This window comes from Cydia fagiglandana, chromosome Z (genome assembly GCF_963556715.1).
Source record: "Cydia fagiglandana chromosome Z, ilCydFagi1.1, whole genome shotgun sequence".
NCBI classification, from domain to species: Eukaryota; Metazoa; Arthropoda; class Insecta; order Lepidoptera; family Tortricidae; genus Cydia; species Cydia fagiglandana.
Window position 1 is genome coordinate 32,831,003 of NC_085959.1, and position 18,533 is coordinate 32,849,535.

Genomic DNA, 18,533 nt, shown 5'->3' on the forward strand with positions numbered 1-18,533 from the left:
GACCTGCCATAATTATTCCTATTGTTGAAATAAACCTTACTGTTATGTATAAATAATGAGGGCAAGTTTTGACATTTGTGTACAAAGTGTGGCAGCTATGAAAAAGCAGAACCCGTGAACCCGGACCAGTGCATGTATGACGAGCATGTGAGATGTACAATAAAGAGTATTGTATATTGTATTGTACATGTGCTTGGACCCCTAAACTGAGAGTTATATTACTTACTATGTATGTTTAATTTTTCAGCAAACAAAACCAACTCCGATGACTGCCCGCTACCTGGTGACAAGCTGAGCGGAGCAAATTCCCATTGTTGCCCACAAAGGCCCCTCCGAGTGCTTCGACATTACCCTAGTAAGTATAAAAGCAATTTCTAGACTTAATCCTACTTAATAAATAAGTGGAAATTTTTCCATTTGTTCTACAAAAAAACTTGAAATTTTTATTTTTTCTGTTTTCTTAACTGTGATGACCCTACCTGTAGTAAATAATAAACACTGTTAATGAGACTTATAAGTAGAATTTCTTAAATATACCCTACATTATCCAACTTTTCCATAATTCCTATTTCAGTGTTACCTGGAGGCTGACTTTGTCCTGGAGTGTCAAGGTGCCTTCACTGTACATCTACCGACTGCTTCCATTTATGACAGGTATTTGTTTCACATTATATAAATACATAACTCGTTATAAACTAACCAACTCATGATTTATGGTGGACACTAATATTTCAAATGCTTGAGCGTAGAGTTCTTGATGAAAGAGCGGTGAGTTGAAAATTGTGATGAGCCTACATACCCTATTCTAACTCTATTGACTAAATAAACTTAATCTAGCTTATTTGTGACCTAACTGTATGGAAATATGTCAGTCAAGGCACAGATTCTCAAACTTTTTTTTGAATTTTGGAAAAATATGAAGTACTGCCTACTTTTTGTATTTTGAATACTTCTCCTTCTATGGATGTATTTATACCTATTTTTACTATGTTATTACATCACCGATAATATTGTTGAAATTCTGGAGAGCACATGTAATGCTGTACTTATTTAACTTAAAACATCTGTAATAATACTATGGATTGCGCCGAATAAATGGTTTTGTTGAAGTACCCACATATTTCAAAATTAATATCGCGCCCCCGCGAATGGATGTCTTAAGAAAAATGTTGACGTATTGCCCAGCTAAAACTGACTCTAAGGAGAAGAAAATCTAAAGCTACTTATGCTACTTTATTTTACCTGAATTTTCTAATGTATGTGTCTAACTTATTTCAGCCTACCAAGACACTGCTGATACATGAAGACTCCTGTTTGCTGGCTTCATCTCAAGAATGTTGCTGCAAAAATGGCTGCTATCTACACATAGAGTACTACAGAAAAAATTTGAACCCCCCGTTTTTCTTCACGTTAGGTAGTTTAACCAACTGTATACTATTATTTGATCACAATCAAACACGGTTTAGAAGTAACGTCAGTAAAACAGTCCTGTAATCCTAGGCAACGATGATGATGATGATATACCTTTGTATAGTACAAATATGCTTATGTATGCCCACTGCTAACCCAGGTGCTTAGCACACAACATATCCTTATCAATTTTAATGAAATTTATTGTGTAGCTTCAAAAATGAGTGAGGAGGCCACACATAGTAGCTCGCTGAGGCTTTAAACTATAATGATAAAACAATAAATAGTCATTACACATACTTTAGCTCTTATCTAGGTAAATATTGTGACTTTTAGGGTTCCGTATCGAAAAGTATGTAGATACATTTTCTAACATGTGTATGTTCCACTAAATTTCTACTAGTTTGCACAACTTTGCCGACTTTTAAAGTGGGAAATAAGAAAGTCGCAGAATAACTACGCCCCCTGTACCTTGGTATTCTCCCGTGTAAATGAACTGTTACACGCCCCCATAACTTTCGACTAAAGCATGACTTCTTACACAACTAGATACTTATTTTAGATAATATTATCTTAAGTCTATTTGCAACGGCGTGCTAACACAATCTATAGAAACCCTGCCTGCAAATGCTGCCAGACGGGCCAGACGCGTCTATCACGGGTCATGGACATTATTTGTTTATTTTATAAGTATGTGTTTATTCCTACAAGTATGTACTACGCCGCGTGGTATCTAAAACAGCACAACCTTTCCCTGAATGTGAAGGACTGCCCCGAATATATTTATTTATTTATTTATCTCATTATTGTTATTGGTACCTGCGACGAAACTAGTTTATCAACGAATCTAAGGTGAAAGAGAATCAAATGATCGTTTTCGGTGAAAATATCCGTAATAAACGCTACTGTTGGTATACATGTACCTACTTTAACTTTGTTACTTTATTTTTCAGATATCAATGACACAAGAAGATGGATTTATAGTTGTGATAACACACATCTTTAGCTGAGAAATATGAAAAGGAATCCCTAACACCGCCGAGAACGAGTGAAAATAATAATGTAGTTGTACCTAAACTTCGTCAAGAGATGACGCCACCTCCGAGATAGAACGCGCCAACGATGTGTCGACGTATAATCATGGCGTCCGAGATACAAATTACCGATCGATTTAGAATTTTTGGAGAAGATTAGTGCCTGTTGGCTGCATAAATGCATACCCCTGGTGAGGTTACAGTAGCTTCGCACAAGTTTATCAGTCATTTTACATAGTGTTGTAATAAATAAGCTAACTACGTTGTTTTCGACTGCGGAGAGTAACCCTTACTACAATAGAATAATAATAAAATATTATACCATTATATTTTATAAGCTACTCGAGTTTTATTTTCTATTTGTACATAATAACTATGGAATGATAAATTTAATGTTTCATGATTTTTATTTAAAACCTTCCTACGTGTAAATAATAACTTGAATAATAAAATTAATGTATCACGACTATTATTTAAGACACCAAAGAACTACCCAAAAATAAGCATACTCACTCCGTTTTCACGCCAACAAAAGCCATAAAGGCTACTTATACATAGATATTTCTAGAAAAACCGTAGTAATCCAGGTAAACTACATCCTGCGTCACTTAGCACCAAAATGTACCCTCCCCCTCAATATATCTAAATAAATATAAATCCCCTTAATAAATACTCCTAAAATTTGGCCTCGTAATCGTCTAGTTAACAGTTAGGACCCCTCGAAGTGGACCGCGGAAACCTAGATCCTTTAATGAGTGATGCTAATTTTGGGAGACTGGTTTTAATCGTTATAATGACCTATCTAGATTTTATTGAAAGAATATCTAAAATACTAAAATAATTTATTACGTAACTAAGGAATAATTGTAACCATTTTATTTTATTATAAAATTAGAAAATTCTACCAGTTTTATAGCGTAATGTAAGTGTCATTAATAAAACCAAAACTAAAACGATATTGAAGAATGCCGCATATATGATAAAATATTGATAATTGATAAATTAAATATAAAAAATATTTGTTGATAAAATCCTGCTACGCCTATTAAGCTTTCGGGATAACGTCGGAGCAGCACTCCTGAGTTAAGCTCATTTACACCCTAGCATTTCAAGGTTAATTAATAACTATCATCTTCTAAACGATGTGTGATTAATCACACGTGCTGCTTCCAATCGGCCGATGCAGGTCGGAAAGCTCTTAGTCCGATTACAAAATCAATCGAATCACCTAGCCTACCATTTTAGCCGGAAGGGCTATGACCAACACTTCCGCAACCTAAGCGCACCTAGATGATGATGGAAAGAAGTGTCAAAGTATCCATCAATCATCAAAAGTTAATCTTTTTTACATTCAAAAGCTAAGGATACGAATCCTTTAATAATCCAATTTCCCAGAGCTAAGAGTATAAACAGTAATCTGATTTTTAGGGGTATAAACGAAGTACTAAGTTTATTTGTTAAAATTGAAGCTTATAAGACTAAGAATATCAAGACGAGTAGATATATTTAGCTCGAAATACTCTCTGGATTACTTCTGCCTGCCAGAGGTTCCCTAAAACAAACCATTCTTCGATTTTCTATCTCAGAAAAGTCTGTGTTCCTAAACCCTGCTTGATATTAAAGAATTTGATTTGTAAATACCTTGGAAACCTGATTATGTTACTCAGTCCTTCATCTCTACTCCAGACGACCAGAATTTTAATAGATAAAATTAGAATAAGATAGAGAATACCCTTTTACCCAGTTAAATTATAAGTTCATTAGCAGTAACAGTTAACTCCGCATAATGAAGAAACCATATTCGAAAGTTATAAATGGAAAAATATCAGCCGTTTCAATCTTAGACCCTAAATCTCTAAAGAAACCCTAATTCCCTAGTAATAGTGTGCGATTCTACCCTATTAATCCTATCCTCAGTCCCTACTCTAGTATAACCAAAGCACAGTTCGTACTTACCATCGACCCTGGTACTTTGGAATATACGCAAGTGTCCCTATTAGATATAGGCTAAGCATTCGGCGAGTGACTCCGAGATTGCAACCTATCAACTCGAGTTATTGCCCCCCTCCATGGCGTTTTGCACAAAGGCAGGGATGCAACATGGATAGGACAGGTCCCTATTGTGTATATAATTGGTGTAAATAAATATATTTAAAATACAAAGCCTTCGAATACTGTAGATTTCAAGCAAGCCCAGGTTACCCCGGATGGCGCACACGTGACGCCCTTGCTATTCATCTACAGCTGGGCATCGAAAAGCTAGGGAGGGAGACGTTTTAAGTCTGCTATGTTGATAAAAAGCAGACCCCAAGACAACCCTCATCTTGGAACAAAATAGACCTCCTTCCATCCGCTGTTTGTCACCGTTAGGATAGCAGATGAAAGGCTAGACTAAACTGTATGTCTAGGCACTGATTTGGTTTTGAATCATATGAAATAATAAAAATTAGGAGTTCTCAGATATAAGTCAAATAAACACTTTCCAAACAACTACATTTCTATTGAAAACTCCTATAGAAAACTATTAGCAAAGTGGACACACTCTATCCAATGATATCTAAGTTCAAACATAACAGAAACACATATTTCCGCCATGCCAAAACAAAGACACAATTCCAAGTTCTACTCTATGAGATTTGGGACTTGCGTCTTAATCTCGATAAAGCTAAGCACTCAGAACAAAATGGACAGAGCTTCCCCACTACTCACCAATAATTTCCGCGTACTATGCAAAAACCAAAGTCAGTTGTCGGTCCGGACGCTAGTCAAAGACTAATTCGCATCGCCCCTCTTCAATCCTTTTATACTATTATTCTTGTCGTCAGTGACGACAAAAGTGTCTTCAGTGAAGACAAAAATGTCGTCAATGAAGACAACCCATTGTCCAAGGTCATTCACCCTGTCTTCACCGAAGACAAAAGTGTCGTCAGTGACGACAAAAATGACCTTGGCAAGGACAAAAATGTCGTCAGCGAAGACAACCCATTGTTCTCGGTCATTCACCCTGTCTTCAGTGAAGACAAACCACCGTCCCTTAATATGCCCACTTACCTTACCGAAATATAAGTCTTACATACTTTACTTAAAGCTTAAAACCGTTTAATGCCGACTCTCGACATGTTTTTGCACGTAGTTCCTATGTCTCATACTTTAAGGTTTACTCTTGATTAACCATGATGACCTTAATCGGTGCCATATATGATTTTCTTACTTAAACCTTATGTCCTACATGTTAAGATCCATAATAAAATGCTGATGAGGGTAGTTTTAAATCGTATTTACGTACGCGCAAGCACAACGAAAAGTACGTTTGAGTCAACATTTTTCCCTTTATGATTCTAAATATTGCGTTCATACTGAAATATTTCATGTTTACCTTTATAATAATGTTTTTAAACATATACAAGAAATTAATTATTTAATTATTGTAACCTTTTATCTACCTCACGCTTTTGAATTTTACGGTTTAAAACAATACCTAAATGGCTCCTCGCCCATACCTGTCAAAGTCAACGTAAACAACCTTTCTTACTGTCAAATGTTTTCGTAAACAAATCCTTGTCTTTATTTTGTTTTTACTAAGTCAATTAACAATTAATCTAATTGTGGATACATGTGATAAAGATTAGACTATGAAATCAAGTGCTTCGAGTTACCATTTTTAGAAATTTCAATGAAAATCAGGAACGTAAACGCACGACCGGCAAGGAAGCTCCCGGAAGCTTTCCTTCACCGCTAAAATGTAAGTTTTATATTGATAATTAAGCTTAATACTATGTAATAGACATATGGCCAGTCACAAGTGTACCATGTGGCTCATACCGTGACGCCAAACTGAGTGAGGACCATTTAATTTTATAATACTTAATATGAAGGTAAAGTTATTGTGTTAAGAAATGTTTTTATTTTTTTTTCTATCTTGATTTCACAAATTAACTCATATTTTTTGTAGACAAAGTTAATCTTGCAACGTGAATATTAAATACAAGGAACTATTCGAATTATTGCAATTTAAAAAATTACTATACGTATAAAATATGAGTATAAACATAAAATATGTAAGGGCCATCCCACACTAGCGTCTCCCGAGCATCGGCCTCAAGTCCAATTTCTAATACCGCTGACTAGATAAGACGCCGACGCTTAAAAGACGCTAGTGTGCGGTGGCACTAAGGCGCTCAGCTTCTCAATCTGAGGTCGTATTGTGCTCAAGCCCAGGCTAGTTCCGATGAGTTTCATGTAACTTATGTAGGTACTAGATATCATTTGAAATTTAATGGACGGTAATTCGTAACGTTAATAATAGAACTGGAGCAAGCTGGAGTAATCCCAAAAGGCCTGGTGTCCCTTTTAATACCCTAACCTTAACAATAATAGTGAGCTTTCAGCTATGTATTGTCCACTCGCCACCACACAGATACTTATCAATAGGTAGAATAAATAATATAATGCAGCATTCTATTGTCCATAGAAGGGATTGGGTATAGAAAATATTAATTCGGGTATTTCTGAGCTGCAAAGGCTTTATAATAAGATAGGTATTAAATTATTAAATAAGTTTTAGTTATTTTAAATGTAGTTAGTTTTAGTTTTATATTCGTGATCATATCTTTTAATAATTATTATTAATAAATATTTTTAGTAGGTAAATAAAAGACGTGCTATATTTTCATATAAGTAGAGAGTACCATTTTGTACCATTTGGAGTTGAAACTCTAGGTCCATGGGGTCCCAGCGCGCATAAGTTGTTCGCAGAAATCGCGAAGCGTCTGGTTGACGTAACTGGTGACCGAAGAGCTGGCGGCTACCTCGCACAACGTATCAGCATTGCGATACAGCGGGGAAATACCGCCAGCATCGTTGGTACAATGCCTCAGGGGCCTATTTTAGATTTAAGCTAGTTATTAATTTCGTTTAGTAGTACCACTGTATATATATTGTATGTAAATAAATTATATTTCCCATAGTAAATAGGTAACTAAAGACTATGCTTAGGTTTTTTTGGAGATATTGAAGTGTCAATAATATTGTCGGCGTGCAAGCACGAGACATTCGCTTGAACTGGATGTATAAATCAGGCTATATTTTAAATTTCCTTTTAAAGTGTTAAAACAACGCGTCCGAGCGGCTGGGCCGCGAGATCTGTCAACGTGGCGGAATTTATTGCACATCGTTCGGTGGGATTCGCTTTTACTTCACATAATGGATTGCTTTAGAATTTCGACGCTCCGCTCACACATTTTTTGCTCGTTCAATTTCATAAGTATATCTATCTCGTGGCGAACAATCGGACCATTGTTTGATGATGATGTTGCTGTTGAAAGCATTTCGCGCTCTTCGAAGTGTCGGAAATACATGTACAGCATAATGTACGTCGTATAATTACATCGTAAAATCTGCATCTACATAGGTTTTGCAGCCATAATCTAAAACCGATACAATTTTAATGTATTTTATGTATGATATTATACCTACGCGTTAACGCGGAGAGTAAACTGCTTCTTTTGGCTCTCCTACATATAAATATAATCTTTTATCAAAAAAGATACAATTTCAAAGTTATCTTGCTAATAATAATAATACACTTACAAAACAATATTTTTTTATTATTTTGTAAGTGTTTTATATTTTACTTTTATATTCATATTATAAATAACCTAACTTAAGACCATAAATAAATAAAGAGAATAATAATAATACAAGGCCTTACCCTGCCCCGCTGCCGGCGGCACACTAGGTTAGGTTTTTTATAATGTGTTTATATGTATTTTTATTGTTTCTTTTTGTGCTTTTGTATTTTACTTTTATATTCATGTTATAAACAGCCTAACTTAGGACGAGAAATAAATAAAGGAGAATACAAGGCCTTAAACTTCATTGTCTTATTATACTAATCGATTAGATTCGTTTCAAAAGACAGCACGGGCATTATTTAAATTGGCCCAATTTTTCCGCCTATCTGTAGTATGGAGACGTGACTCGTTTCAGAAACAATTGGTAAACAACATGGCATTCGTAAATTTGATGACTTATCTCAGCTTTACGCCGAAAATGTTCAAAGGATAAAGAGAAAAATAAATTTGCTTTCTTCCTGAGAGCAAATTTTATTCGAGATCCGTGTTGTGTTATGTGCCCCTCACCTTATTTCCCCATGTTTGCGTAATTGAACGTTTATTTAGCTCAACAGATTCGTTCAGAACAAAGGATATTTTGTTAGACATCGATCTCCGCTACAATCAAAATTACTTGCGCGAGGCTGAAATATTCAAATACGTTGGCGTCTACGTAAATATAACGTAGATATCCACTTAAGGGAGTTTAAACTGAGAAGCGTCTTTATGTCAAAGCTTCAATTACTAACACCAATAAAGGTAACGCTCAGGAGCTTAAATTTATATATTTGCTGTAAAATAATTGCACTATTGTGGATAATAATTTGTTGAATACATACTTATACAGATAATACTTATGGCTTATATCACAAACACGCTGACTGGGTAAATTTTATATGAAGTAGGTACTTACACAAGCTTTATGATTACAAAATTTAATTATTGTATAGGTAAAAACTTTATCACCGCTCTTCTATCTGATAAATTATATTAATAATGTACTCTAAATCATGCACCCACACCTCAATTATTCGCTACTCAGTTCAATAAATAATGCCATATCAGTTTGCCTAGCTAAATTCAAATTCGATGTTTTAAGATATACTTCTTGATTTGATCCTTGATTGATTGTAAATACGAGTATGTACATTCATGATTTTTATGAACGACGTTAAATATATGTACATCATAACTTTTACTGTCTCCTCCATGTCCAATTGATTACGTCGAAATAAAATAGTTTACGTTAATGTGATCATATCAAGATAATATAAATAATCATAAGTGGACAGGAATAATTAAACTTGAAAGATAAGCAAATTGAGTTTACAGACCATATTACGCTAATATTGCAAATTTTAAAAATGGAATTTCTTTTCGAAGGCTTCACTAACATTTGCAAGAGGGGTTTAACTATTTTTTTTTACCGACTATTAAATGTATTTAATTTCAAGTGTTTTACCCGAGGGACAATACACGGAACGCACGCTGCGTGCGCACAGTGGCCGAGCCAGTACTGTTCGTAATTAAGTCATGCTAGATCTAAGCTAGATCTAGATCTTAGCTTACAAGTTAAATTAAATCGACTTAACAGTTCACGACTGAGCTGAAATTTGGCATTCCTTTGATAGAGAGTGAAATAGGTCAAAGGAACGCTGCATTCAGTCGCGTTGGTCTGTTGAATTGTCTTGATGATGATGAGTTAAATAAGCCTTTAATCCATATAAGAGACACTTGTAAATACAGATTCGATATTTACTTTGTGAGATGTAGTCATCCCTTAGTGGGAGATTATCAGGAGAAAACTAGGTAACAGTCAGCATTAAAACGTGTATGTTTTAATGTCACAGTTATATATGACATACTCCACTGGTGAAATAGGTTTATCAGGTCAGGCCAAACTACTTTCATGATCCTTTGAAAGGCGTAGGTGTTATTCATACGTGTACATGACATCGGAAAGTTGCATAAAATTTCCGGCATGCCAGTTTTATCACCGAATTTAATCGATTTTTTTTGCGCGAGTGACTAAAAACAAGTGAGTCTAAACCGTACAATTATTCAGTTTTATCACGGTCAAAATATCTGGCCGCGTAGCCAAGATGCCGATCGCTTACGCTCCGTAGCGATCGAAACGCAACTGTCACTGTCGCACTAATATGGAAGTGTGATAGAGAGACATAATGGTTTTCGTTGTCGAAGCGATAGCGATTGTGACCTTGGCTAGGCCGGCTGGTACACTATCGTATCGCTATGGTCGTGTCAGCGCAGAAAAAGCTGATGCCTGCCGACCTACCCACGTACCTACAATACGTGGGTATTACCTACGTATAATATACGCCCTTACGTGCAAGTAACAAATTGTTAGAGCAATTGTATCTCGAAACTCGAAATGATACGGCAGCAGTGTAAATATAATATTGTTATTTCTACGTTATTAATCAGCTTATCACGTGGCCCGGACCCAGGAACAACATGCCTGTACTGATGGGTCTTTAATTATGCGCAGAATGGGTTGGACTGTCCAGAATAATGTTCAAGCGTTCCCTTCTTTTAGAAACCCTTGTTTGTTCGTAAATACTTATGCTCTGATTTAATTTTGTATGTAAAAATGATTTGAATAATTATTACTTACTTATTACCAAATGTTACCTAACATTGACTTATGACTGAATAAAACTGCATTCGTCCTATTTTACTTGCTTTGCTTTGCACATTGGACAAACCAATACTTTTGATCCAAGACCGATGAAATGCTTGGTAATCTAATCTGATATGGTAATAGTCTTAAATACTTTGGCCATGTCGGCGTATTCTCCCTTTTCCGATAATTTAAATGTAATTTTTGCCGTTTCGTTGGCTTGGCTGGCTTTATTGCAAAAAGTTTCATAATTATATGAAAGTCCAATTTTACGGCCACTCCAGTAGCGGCTAAAAGTTTTCCGAAAAGTGAAATCTAGATCATCCCCGATATTTTATAAATTTCACCGAGTCATTAGAAGCGTTTTCAAGAACTTATTTCTCACTAATATAGGTAGGTACTTGATTTCTATAGGTACATATAAAGTAGAAAACTATTTTGCAACGGTTTCAAATATAGTTGGTCAAGCAGATCTTGTCAGTAGAAAAAGGCGGCAAATTTGAAAAATGTAGGCGCGAAGGGATATCGTCTCATAGAAAATTTGAATTTCGCGCCTTTTTCTACTGACAAGATTTGCTTGACCATCTATAAGTACTTAAGTAGAGTCAGACCAAGAAAAGTCTGCAGCGGATTTGATAGCCCACGCAGTAAAGTTTTATTTTAAATGTCAAACTTCTATGAAATTATGACGTATTAATAACATTTACACTGCGTGGGCTATCAAATCCGCGGCAGACATTTCTTGGTCCGACTTTATATATTTTCATCTCAGCACTTCGATTACTTGTTTTGATGCTTAAAATAGTGCGAATATTCAATTTTGCTGCGAGAGTGCGACAAAATGATCTAGATTAAAAATTAAGATTTCTCAAAAAGCAACACTTACTCGTACCTACAGCAAAAACTAACTAGCAAAAGCACTATTACATTATTGGTTTTGAAGTTAGCTAGGTATTGAAAGAGTCCTAGTACGGAGTAAAAATCAAATATGTACTTACGTAACACCACACCAGTGCTCGTTTGCGTTTGTGTTTGATATGGCAACATGTGTGTTGACATCAGATTAATGACCGTTTAGACTTTCTTTCCAAAGCAAAGCTCCCAAGAAAGATAAAGAAGGAAAATAAATTTCGTGGTGGCTATGTAAATCTTAGCTAGCAGATTTTTATGCTGACAGTTACGTATCTCCATATTTAGACAAGCAAGTAAATATCTTTTGAGTTGGATAATGTCCCTTGGTGAAGTCATTTCTGACATAATGATAATATATAATACAATGTAACAGGCCCAAGGCGTGTAAATCTAGTGTTCATTTTCTACTCTAAGAAAGGATGCCAGTCATTGTTATGATTTTTGTTTTAATATATTTATGTAGTATAGCCACAGTATAGCAGTAAACTATTAAGATTGTTAATTATTAACTACTATTACTAGCTTATTAGGTAGGTATGATTTATTGAAAATATATAAATGACTGATATATTGAGACAAACAAACGGCTATTTGAGGGGATTTTCTTAATGACAAGCTGCCCCAGATGTTCTCTGAAATCAATCAATTGATTGATCGGCGACAAGAAGAAAAATCCATTTAATACTGTGATTGAGGCTTTGGCGAACAGAAGCGTCGGCTGTGTATTTTTAATTCTAGCTATGAACGAGTAAAATTAACCAAAAGGAAGTTTTTAGATGTTTTTCAAACAAGTATTAATAGTAGTTCATAATAAGGCATTAATAGTAGTTCATAATAAGGCATTAATAGTAGTTCATAATAAGGCAGTCTAAGATATCTTTCGTAAAATTTAATAAGCACGATTATTTAGCAATGGCGCTAGTGTGCACGATGAATAATGGTCATGAAGTCGTCTATTAGGTACATAATAATAAGAGTAGTCGTCATTATACCGGGTGTGGCCTGTAATATGAGCAAAAAAATTAACTGTAGGCTGTACTCCTCATACTGATCAACATTTGTTCAGCGACTTTTGAAAATAACTTGAACTTTGATTTTTAATACACTTTAAAGTTTATTCAAAGACGCAATGTATTGCGAATTTTGTTATGTTTAAGGCTTGACAAGCAACGTCAATCACAATGATGTGGCGTGGCGATGGCGTCCATTGAAGATAATATTTATTTTGTATGAAAAATAGGGAGTCTAAATACTTTATAATTTTTAAAAGTTGTTGAACAAAAGTGTCACCGTTTGAGGACTACAATCTATGTTTTAATTATTTGCTCATGTTACAGGCCACACCCGGTATATCGATGTTGGAGTGCCCACAATACAAGACTTCTACCTAGTGTGTGGGGGTGTGCTAGTGTGTGGGGTGGGGCCTAGTGTGTGTGTAGTCAATCTGTGTGAGAATGTCCTATAATATTTATTATTTGGTCGTCTAGCTTACCTATCTATTCGACTAGTCGTCAATTTTCGTGATTGCCTACTTCAATTTCGAAATGCATTTATGGAACTGTATGTTGGCCAGATAGAAAAAAACAGCCTTAGGCTCTTGAGAGGATTACTGGCTTATATTTGTGACGTTCCACGAGTAAAGGTATGCGACGAGCGATTGGCGCTTAACGCTAGTATTAACGGCGCTGCCTATGCTACGGCGCCAAAACTACCCTTTAATGCGGCGCTATGTGACTTAAGCGCCGATCACCATAAGGTACCTTTAACCATCGAACGTCACATTTGCTCTACCAAAGCACTTTATTAGTTGTGCTGTGGCATAGGATGCATTACCTATTATGGTTGTGGTTGCTGTCCATCAGGGTCATACCTACATTTAGTACCTATCGTGTGGAAGATTCAAGAACGATCGTAAAAATTAAGACTTGTCATACGTATGTACCTACTTAACTTGACGTTTATTTAGTACTTTTAGAATAAAACAGATTAAACATACAAATTATAAACTAAAATAAACCTAAGAATGAGTAAAACTAACTTAACAAATTTGTTATTATCAACATTTTTTTAATATATTTCATTCCAGCCCTGACTATGTTCTATAGCCAAAATATAACGATTATTCACAAAGTGGATTTCAGTTAACGCTATAATAACATTTCTCATGTCGAGTCATACACAGTCATATACCCGTACCTAGCCTTCCTACACCCGCCACTCAGCACAATATCTCTGAAATCCTTTCTGTGATTAATGACACGTAGCCGCATTTAATCTCGGCGAAACACATTTTTATTTGTAAATACCTACGACTAACATGTTAGCTCAGTTTTAATGTGGTTGTGAAGTAAGTATATATAGGTAAAGCAACTAAGAGTACTTAGTCATTGTTTAATAATTCTGTTAGATAATCAAGAACCAACATGTGACGTTTTACACAATAAAAGTAAAAGGAGGTTAAATAGATAAATATTATATATTTTTAATTTAGATATCGATCATCATATCACATAGATAGATAGATTTACTGCGAATTGATTTGGATAAAAACCATTAAATATTTATATTAGCGTGTTCATATAGTAGATATTGAAACAAAAATATATGCTTGTGAATCCATGACATGTGAAACTACCTACCTACTTATATGAAATCATTCATTAGTTGTTTGCAGAGAACAAAACACTAACGATCAACATATAAATTTTAATGATGCCTATCAGGAAATTCCTCACGTGGAGCAAAATTTTCAGATCACTATAACACCCCTTTTCACAAAAGTGAATACATACGGCTCAAGTGATGCAGTATTCAACAGCACTTAAATTTTGCACAGGAAACTCTTACAGCTGTGTACCAACGATTCGCGATCGCTATTCCATATACAGTATATGATATACTCGTACGTTTGTATGAATAGATAAATATAGATATAATAATAGAATGAAATAATTTTGCAAAAGCAGGGGTAATTTAGGACGGCGTATCCGTAAAATTAAGAAAAATATGGCCCCTAAATTAAACTAGTGACGGTTAGGTATACTCTTATCTTAAAAAAAGATCTAGGTTTTATCTATAAAAAAACTAACTATAAAATATTAAAATATAACAAGATTATACTACTTATAGCCTATAGGTAAACGCCACATTTACTTAAAACATAATTAAACGATGAGAACGCTTTCCACAAATTAAGCACTTGAACAGATGGTATTATTTAAAATATACTTGAGCGGACTGTTTCAGCTCGACTAAACTAATTAAAATCGTATCATGTAAGCAAAGTAAATATGAGGAATTCGGTAGGATCACGTGCGTGCCGGTAATTACCGCTAAGCCATCCACACCATCGCGGGGACCCCATAATGGAATGATAATACTCGTTCTCGCGCGTGATCCGGATTCTAATTTCTGAAGGTTTGCTCAACTAATTACTAAGAATACGATTTAATTTCATCAGGGCTTAAAGTTGGTATGCACACACACATGTCGCCTTATCCCACGACGAGGATAAAATAGAGAACCATTAAAAAAAAAAATAGCGATGGAGATACCGGGACGAGCTTGACGCCTTTGACAGAGACTGGTGGGAGACTTTAGGGGATAGGGATACGAGGAGAAATAGGAGGGAGGCGTTGAATTGGGACAATATGGGCTCATAATAATAATAATAAAATAGAAGAGGGTCAAAACGTTCTGGAAAATTTAAAATATTAACGATTTGACTTTAACGATGGCTTTCATTATCATACATCGTTAAATTTTGAACATGATTTAAGAGCTTATCAAGAAGATTTGGTTTTAATTACCTATTCTATATAATTTACCGACATGTACTAAAAAAGTTTATAATCCAAAAGTTTTTATGTGACTTCAACATACAGCGGTTATTAGTTACATTTTGATTACACGAATTCAGTCGGCTGAAGCGGCATCAGAAACGGAGCACTCGAAGGCGACCACATGCACTTAGTTACCTATATTGCCTTCGGTTTCCCTCAATCTAAAACTATAATATCCAGAGAACCGAAACCTAACACGTGAAGTGTTGTGGCCTTAAAAAGTAGGAATTGTGCCTTTTTATTAAAACCTTATTTTAATTAAGTGACAAAATCATTTCGGATAATATATCTATTAGGTATTTAATGAATGCGAGCGAGATGCACCTAGACTAATATAATATCAATTATCAAACGTCATAATCCATTATAGTGCTGATGATAAATTAAACAAGTCACTGTACAAAAAAAGTTGTGACACACTTTTAATGGTAGGTTACCAAATTTTGATAGTTATTTTAACTGTAGTTAATTAAAGTTTTAAATTCCTGTTTATGTCCTTTAATAATTTATATTAATAAATGATTTGACATTACTATTCAAATTCATCTTGAACCAAAGCTGGAAGGACTACGGTTGGGAGTTTTTACATCTTAATTCCTAAGCAGCCAAAATAAAAGTAAGTTTAAGAGTTATTAGTGTCGCGGAGCTCAATACGCCTCCATTGTTATCCGTTTTTGTGCGCAGCCGAGCCGGTGGTGCGGTCGATGAATTATTCAGCGGTGCGAAATTTAGCACAAATTAATTGTACAGTAACTGGGGGCCGGCCGCAACATACATTTTCCATCAAAGGGATACGAGAAACGCTCTCTGGGGACTAAGGCAATGCCTCGCCTAAACCGAACGTGGTCGTGATTCAATGTATTCAAATCATTACGAGGCTCATAAATAAATGTTACTCGTATAGCCGAACAAAAGGCCCCACATAATCTATATCTTTACAAAGAGTATATCTGTCTATTTAATTAAGTTTTTCGATAAGCATTCAATCGGCTCTAGCGACTGAACCCATGCGTAAGCAATTCAGTTTTCAATGTTTTTTATGGTTTTGTTCGTCACAAGGAATAATTAGTTCTCATAATTAAACGACAGAGAAATATAATCAAAAAAATATTGAATACAATTACCTACCAAAACATCTTGTATTTGACTTGCTATGCCCGTAGGTATGTTGTAAGTCTGACGTGTTAAGTCTTGGCTCTGTATACAGGTCACTCCGTCACTACAGGTAAATTATTTAGGCTGTCAACAGTTGGTGTTTAAAAATCCAGTGACCACAAAACCTAGCTAGAGCAATAAAGCGCCATCTATTTAGCCTGTCAAACTAAGGGACACGATTTTTTATTCGCCGTTAAATCTTTTCTACTATCAATAACCCTTTATTATCTAGCATAAACAGATAAATACAACTTTGCCCCCTTGTAAAACAATTCCTTACTCTGCGGCCCTGACCTGACCACTGGCACTGGCCCTGCCCCGCTGCCGGCGGCACCCTAGGTAAGGTTTTTTATAATGTGTTTATATGTATTTTTTATCGTTTTTTTATGTCCTTTTGTATTTTACATTTATATTCATGTTATAAACAACCTAACTTAAGAAGAAAAACAAATAAATAAACAAATAACTATTATTAAGTGTTTTTCTCAGCTTAAAATACGAAATGCCTATTAATATTATTGTTTGCTCATTACTTATGATTATCAATTTCGTACACTGTATAGAATATACCATATTATAACACTTTAAACTCTCGCGTTTTGTACACACATTTAATTACACAAACGGGTCTACCGCGATATAATTTCATTGTTTTTACCTTTAATTCCGACGTTCCAGCTGAGTTGCACCAGCTGTGGTCACGGATTATATCGCGGTAGACCCGTTTGTGTAATTAAATATATATACCATATTTTTTATAATTACTGACACTGTTCAGTTTATCAACTAAGTAGCAAAGCGGACAGCGTGTAGTCCAAAAATATCTTACCAAAGCTTTATTGTTTAGAGGAAAAGAGCGTGACCCTTCCGCACGCGGTTAGGTAGGTACCTATTACTTCTGATGCTCACTGGACTCACTTGCTGTAATGTCCTGTGTTTAAATCCTGAAAGTTCTTGTAGCACTATACTCGTATTTTACAGGATTTGTATTCTACGTTTTTGTAATGGCGCCACGTCCATTATTATATTATATATTATAGGGCTTACATACACATTAGGGGATTTGAGATATTATGTATGTCATACTGAACAACTTTTACTATGGAGCCAACCCCGAAACCGAGAAAAAAATCTGCCGTCTCATACATTTTGGTGGACACCTGGACAAGAAACAGCTGTTTTTTTGTAACTCAGCGTATGTACAAACGTAACAATATCATTATGTATATTACTTTACATAATCTCGGGACCATGGGGGTCCCGGACATTTGGAAGGCGTGCGTGGAGCCAAACCCAACACGCAGAGGCCCCTTGTAAAAAGACAATTTACTCTAAAGGGTGATGTGACACCACCCGACGATTATCCCTGTATGCACTATAGTAATGCACCCAAGGATAAGCCCCGGTTAGTGTAGGACTATTGCAATGATAAGAAACAAAAGAAACTGGGCTATTGTGTTGAGATGTTAGTGTACTGGTAACCGGTCTATGGAAATACTATGGCACCTGCCCCAATCTATGTTTAAAAACACGAAAAAAAAAAAACGCATTATGACCGATTAAACCAAACCCGACCGATTAAATAAAAAATATCATTTAATTTCAAGACATAACAAAAAAAACTAAACTAAACTTATTGGTAATAAAAAATAAAGGAAGGTGAATAGACAAGCAAAAGTAAAACGCGCGAGTAACTTTAGCATTCATTTAGTACGTGATGGATGAAGTCTACACCCAGCGTTAATGAAAGTCTCGTTAGAGTCGCATTCAGCGAACAAACAAGCCTGAAATTAGATCCGAATAAAAGCTCCGAGCCAAGAGGTTACGGAAAAACCGTGATTAATCTTTGGCCGCCGCATGTGTGAAGTAATGAGAAAATGATAGCCATGGACGATAATCGACTGTCATCAGATATTTTTAAGGGCGT

General features: G+C 35.4%; 1 long non-coding RNA gene across 1 annotated transcript; it reads left to right on the plus strand.

The window, feature by feature from the left end:
• The first annotated feature begins 574 nt into the window (after window positions 1-574).
• LOC134678251 (uncharacterized) lies at window positions 575-2,755 on the plus strand. Its single transcript, XR_010100164.1, has 3 exons — window positions 575-654; window positions 1,279-1,414; window positions 2,364-2,755. It is a non-coding gene; the product is annotated as an uncharacterized LOC134678251 (long non-coding RNA).
• Window positions 2,756-18,533: the final 15,778 nt, after the last annotated feature.